The 6211-nt window shown below is 40.1% G+C and overlaps 1 long non-coding RNA gene across 1 annotated transcript in view; it reads right to left on the bottom strand.

The window, feature by feature from the left end:
- Positions 1–302: 302 nt before the first annotated feature.
- Positions 303–6211, bottom strand: part of LOC109371194 (uncharacterized) — a 10113-nt gene continuing 4204 nt past the window's right edge. Inside the window, exon 4 of the long non-coding RNA XR_002121835.1 lies at positions 303–393. This is a non-coding gene — a long non-coding RNA (uncharacterized LOC109371194). The remainder of the gene's footprint in view (positions 394–6211) is intronic.

Here is a 6211-nt window from a genome sequence, read left to right as displayed (position 1 = left end):
GTGGAGGACGTCGCTTCACTGGCCCATGTTGGTATTATCATTGCGCTCTTCCCGGGTGAGGCAGTCACTCGCCAGCCATTGGATGGCCATTCACGGCAGCTCACAGCAGCTGCTGGCTGCTCACGCTGGCTGCCAGCCACTCACAGTAGCTTATGGCAGTCCACTGCAGCAGGGGTTGCAACCTAGCCATCGCCGGCGACTCACAGCAGCCCAGCTCCAGGTAGAGCTGTTCTTCACCATCTTAGCTGTAGAGGGCACAGCATCACTGTCCCTCATGTGGGATCCAAACCGGGGTCCTGCTGCTCAGAGCTGGCATCCCAAGCCAACTCCTAACCAACACACTACTCGGCCAACCTTCATGATAACATTTTAGAACACCAGGAATAGAAGTTCCTAAAGGCAGGGAGAAAAAAGTTACATCAAAATAACTAGGAATATGAATGGCCACATCTCAGCTGTAATATTGGAAGCTAGAAAACATGAAGCAATGTTTTCAAAATTCTAAGAGAAAAAATGATTTTCAGTCTTAAATTCTACACCCAGCTATATCAGTCAAGTGTGAGGAAAAAGAAAAGTTCAAAATTGAGAATCTCAAAAAACTTTTCTCCCATGCATCCTTTCTCAAGAAGCTATTTGAGAATGTGATCCATGAGAATGAGGGAGTTAAGAAACCAAAAAAGAGAAAGACATGGGACCAGGAAATGAGATTAAACACAGGTGAGAGTCAAAGGGGATTTCCAGGATAATGATGGGGAATTCTGGATCCATAGATGCATAGCTGGCCCAGAGACCAACAAGATGGCGGAAGCAGGAAAGATCATTTATCTGGTGAATTATCTGATACATTTAACTACATGAACAATCGTGTTAAGAAGCCATCCATCAGAAATGAGAAATTTAAGCAAAGAAAGAAAGCATAATTACAATACAGTCTTTGGCTCTGCAGTGAACAGTCGTTACATCATTACAATAATACAGATACTGAAATCAGATTTAACCAAAATTGCAAGATAGCTACATTGGCAGAAAGTGGAGTGGGAAGTGAAGGTGGGGGGCAGCAAAAAAAGCTATATCCCATTTAACCCATGAGAAAGCCAATAAAATCGAAATTCATGACTTAAACCAACAATATATGCATGCACATAGAAAAAAAAGAGATATAGTAAAGAAAAAAAAAGAACTAAAAAAATCGCTCTCTAAGAGTAAACAAAACAGGAGACAGCTGTTTTTCCTCATGAGCTTCTTGGCATTGTTTAACTTTTCATGTAAAATTTACATAAGTAAAAATTAATAGGTAAAAGTAAAAATTATCTTAGATGTGTTTCTTTGATAAAAGTAAAAATTAATTTCCAGAAATTAATATGACCGTGGTAGATGTGTTCTGGGAACTTTCTCTAGAGCAGGAAGATCTTTATTCTGAATGTAATCATTGAGCTATATATTCCCTGCCCTGGGACATGCAAAGTAGAGCAGCGCCTTTGAAAAGGGAAACCAATGACTCCTCTGGTTAGGAAAGGACCACAGAAGAGACTTGGGAAGGCCCCTGCTGTGCACACCTGCTATGTCCATAATCTCTCTCTGTCTTATTCAGTGTTTTGCCAAGTCACCAGAAGCAGGAAGCTTTCTCTATTACACAAAGCAACAAAGGGGAAATGAGTGGTTTGATAATGAGGACTGATAACTGTCTCACACAGAGAAAGCCTGGGCCTCCCAGAGGCTTTAGGTTACAACTTGGATGGCACTTAACAGGGTTCCTGAAGTTGGAACTGGGACATGGAGAAGCCACAGAAGATGCAGAGTGAGTGTTTTTCTCAAACACAATGAGAGACCTGGAGACAGATTAAACAAAGATTCCCAGCCATGGAAGCAGATTGGTGGGGGGAAAAATAAGAGATGAGTCTATCTCTCTATAGCTTGCTCTAAATTGCAGGTTGCCTTGTATGTAGGGTGAACATTAGAAATTGTTTAATGGCTGTTCAGTTTTAATGGTGTGTTTTATTTTGGTAAGAGAAAAACAAATGGGCTAGGTGGGGTGCTATAGTTTGTGACTCAGTTACCCATACTTAGGATAAACCTGTCTGTTTGGATCACAAGCTCATGATTGACATGAGTAGCACGTTTACCTGAACTACAGGCCTAGTGCCCAGGAAGTGAAAATCCTCTTTGACCTCACCAACCTGAACCTGGGACTTGAAAAACAGCACGTTCCTTCTGAGCCTGTATGTCATCCGAGGCCATCTCAAACCAGATCTTATTATTTGTATATGTTAGTTCATCACAAATTCTGGTGGAAACAGTGACATTGACTTGGCTCTGCAGACTAGAGTGCATTACATTCCAGGTGTGTTTCAATGACTATCTCATTAAGAACCTTTGAATGTTCAGTAGGAAGAGTTGAAGATCTAAGAAGCAGAGATTAATGTTACCATTTCTTATCAGAATTTGGTTGGTTTTTCATTATGTATTTTATTAACTAGGCCCTAAATACATCCCCCCAAAAAAATTTGATTTGACCCATAAAGACAGAAAGATAGACATAGGACATATATACAATGTGTGAGTGGAGACTCAGTAGAAGGAGCAGCCCTAAACTCTCAGAGATGTTTCACATAATTTTCTGTATCCGCAGGTCTGAAACCACCATCTGAAATTGCAAAGCTGTCAGCTCCCCCAGATAACCTGTGGCAAAAATCTCCCTCCATGACTGATGATGTTTGGATTTCTCCTGGACTCTGGCTACAGGGGCCTGCCTGTTAGTCAAAACATAGTCACCTGGTGAGGGGGAGGTCAGCAGCACAGCTGTCCACACCAGCAGTCCTTGCAGCAGGTTGTGGTGGACCTTATAAGGGTGTACATGTGAGAAGAAAAGCTCCTGCCTTGTTTCCTGCCTTCCAACTTCCTCCAGTAATAACATGCTAACAACACAGCTTTCCCCACTCCCCTGGAGACCAGATACTACTCAGTTTATGCCAATGCTACCTACCATTTATGGAGTGGTTACCACGTGCCAGGCACATGCCTTATTTCTTTCAATCCTTGTGACAACCTCACAAAAAGATGGGTACCATTTTCCAGGTGAGGAAGCAGAGATTTTAAGATGGTAGTAACATGCTAAAGACCACATAGAGCTGATATTCAAATTTATAAGATCTGAGCAGACATCTTGTTTTCTATTTATTTTTGTATAAATAAATTCAAGTTAGGTTGCCATTACTGGCAACCAAAAGAGTGCTATCCAACACAGAAGATTAGTGTGACAGTGACGATCAGCCATGGGCCAAACATGACCACCAAGCCACAAGAAAGGCAGCCACTGAGTCTCAGAAGCTTCTAGAGCTGGAGGCTCACAGCTTCAGTGCTTCCTCCTTCGTTTCTGTTTCTGCTTTCTTGCATTGAGTGGTTGGTGGTATGTTGGACTAGGGTGATTATTTCTGAAATTACAAGTGATTTTTAATGAATTTTACTATTTTGTCTATCTGTTCTTTTAAGTTTTTCTGCAAGAAATATGTACTTCTTATGTACCTTTTTAAAAAGGTTTGGAGAAAACAAATAAAATCAAAATTAACTTCTGAATGCTGATTATCTACCACCACTGACCTGCCCACTATCCCAGGAAATACACCATGCAGACTCCAGGAAGCCAGAAAAGTGGACCAAATGTGGCTGGATAATACTATGTTGAAATGCCTTTTTTTCCTCTCTGATTTTCTCTTTTCCTTTTCCTTTCACCCCAACTTTGAGGTGTCGCCTGCTTTATCTTAGGGGAGGTATGTGGTAGGACAGAAAACAAAAATAACATGAAAAATACTTTCCTTTCTGACCTTTATTTCAAAAAGTGTAAGCACAAGAGAGGAGAGGGATGGTGGATAGAAGCAGAATATATGGAAGAAGCGTAAACAGAAAAGGATTTCCTCAATACTAGAAAAAGACTCCCCGGGAGAGGAGTAGAAGGCTAATAGTCTCAGAGCATTGGCACCAGAGATCAAGCTTTTTTGTTTTTTAACATTAAATATTGTCTAAAATTTTTTAAAACAACTTTCTAGTAACTCCCATACTAAAGAACATAAAAGTACACATATAAAGCAGTGACATAAGACAATACTCGTATTTTAGCATCAATGAGAGACACCTAGACAGGCACCCTCCGAAACGTTTTAGGAAGTTTTAAGTGAGGAAAAAGTCACTGAATCAAGCGTATGGAATTACTCCTACTTTGAAGCCACTCCTTTAACTTTACAGCTCACTGGAGACGGAGATTAAGCAAGAAGTGAAATCCTGTGAAGATATTTTTGGAACTTTGCTTTTTTAAAAACTTAAGAGAATTGCACAGTCATGTTTTTTCTGCGTAAACGCCTCTGTCCCGGTTTCTGCTTCTTAGCTTCTGAATGTCATCCACTAAGGACCTGTAAGCTGGATGCTCCACAGATGTGATCCACAGTCTTCCCTGCTGGCCTTTCCTTCCATCTGGGATCAGCCCAGGTCCGTGGATAAGTCACGTCATCCTTCTACCAGATGAATAACCAACTGCTCAAACCCACAACAGGGTGGGGTTGGGGGAAGGGAAAGGCAACATCTTACCACCTGATTCCGTTTTCTGTTTGTTTCAAAGGCTTTTTTTCTTAATGAACTTTTTATTTTAGAATAATCTTAGATTTACAGAAAAGTTGCAAAGATAAGACAGAGATGTACGTATCTCTCTCATCCAGCTACTCCTAATGTTAACATCTTACATTACATGGTATATTTGTCAAAACAAAGTAAACAATATTAGCGCATTGTGATTAACTAGACTTTATTCAGATTTCACCAGCTTTTCCACTCACATTCTTTTTCTGTTCCAGGATCCGGTTCAGGACACCATATTGCATTTTGTGATTCATCATTTTAAAATGTAATTTTTATTTTTATAAAAGTTACACCTGTTCACGGTTTAAAAAATTAAATTACCAGATATGACTTACAATAGAGAAAAGCAGTGTTCTGCTCAAACCCTCCTCACCTACAGGTGCCTTCTCCCAAAGGCAAACAATTTCAGCTTTCTCACTCCTTTCACCTTTTCTTCATACAGTCCAGCCACACTGGCCTCTGCACTGTTCCTTAAGCATGCCAGGCCTACTCTCATTTCAAGGCCCAGCTTTTGCTCAAATATCTTCTTCCTAAAGAAGTCTACCTCGACTACCCTATTTAAAATGTTAATACTCCTAACCCATGCCCTCCCAATCACCCTTACTCTTCTTCTTTTTTCCCTACAACACTATGTAATTTATTTATTTTGTACGTTGTTTATTATCTCTCTTGCTCGACTGGCAGGTAAGCTCTACCAAGGCAGGGATATTGTCACTGATGAATATAAACACCTAGAACAGTGCTTAGCACACAATAGTCACTCAATAAATCTTTGTTGAATAACTGAATAAATTAATGAGTAAACATCGAAAGAGAAGGAAATAGACAGGAAGACATATGTTCTTCCTCCACCAGCTCTGCAACATCCTTCTAATTCCCCTATGAACAGAGCCTAGCATGGAGCTAGATGGCAAGGGAGACGTTTAGTTTATGGAGTCCCCACCCCAGAATCACAGAGCAAAGTAAGGGGCGGGTTTGAAGTCGAGGCACAATAGTGTAATAACTGGCGCGTGCATACAAACACATGTGTGCACATACATTTATCCTATTCTAATCTTTACAATATAGTTATATTTCAATTTTTGATTAAATCTATATTATGTTATTGTTAATTTATAATATTGTTCACAGCTGAGTCATGTAATACGCCAATAATAGCATTTCCTGTCTCAGACAGCTTTTTGTTTTTCCTGAATTTAATAATTGCCTTATCTTTCTATGTCTCAGTTGCATCCCCAAAATCCTCTCATAGAACTATAAAACTCTCCATAGAAACACAAGAGTGGATCAGCTCAGTTCTTTTCTTGGCTACATCCTTTCTTGCAGTCGTCTGTCCTTCTACCCTGTGTTTTCATCTGTTTCATTTCTTTATTCCTGTAGTTAAGTCTTCCCACGTTCTGTCACAGCCTTTCAATACAGTTTTCCACATGGTCAAATGCATTAGATGATCCATCAGTTCTTCTATTTTCTTTCCTCCTAGGGCTCTTGTACCCTTCTGCTCCAGGCTGGTTGTTCCTTCTTTTTTTTTTTTTTTTTTTTATTGTTAGTTTCAGGTGTACAGAACAATGCAATAGTTACCCTTTTC

Source organism: Hipposideros armiger, unplaced genomic scaffold (genome assembly GCF_001890085.2).
Source record: "Hipposideros armiger isolate ML-2016 unplaced genomic scaffold, ASM189008v1 scaffold_553, whole genome shotgun sequence".
Classification (NCBI taxonomy): Eukaryota; Metazoa; Chordata; class Mammalia; order Chiroptera; family Hipposideridae; genus Hipposideros; species Hipposideros armiger.
This window is presented reverse-complemented; position numbering and strand designations above follow the sequence as displayed.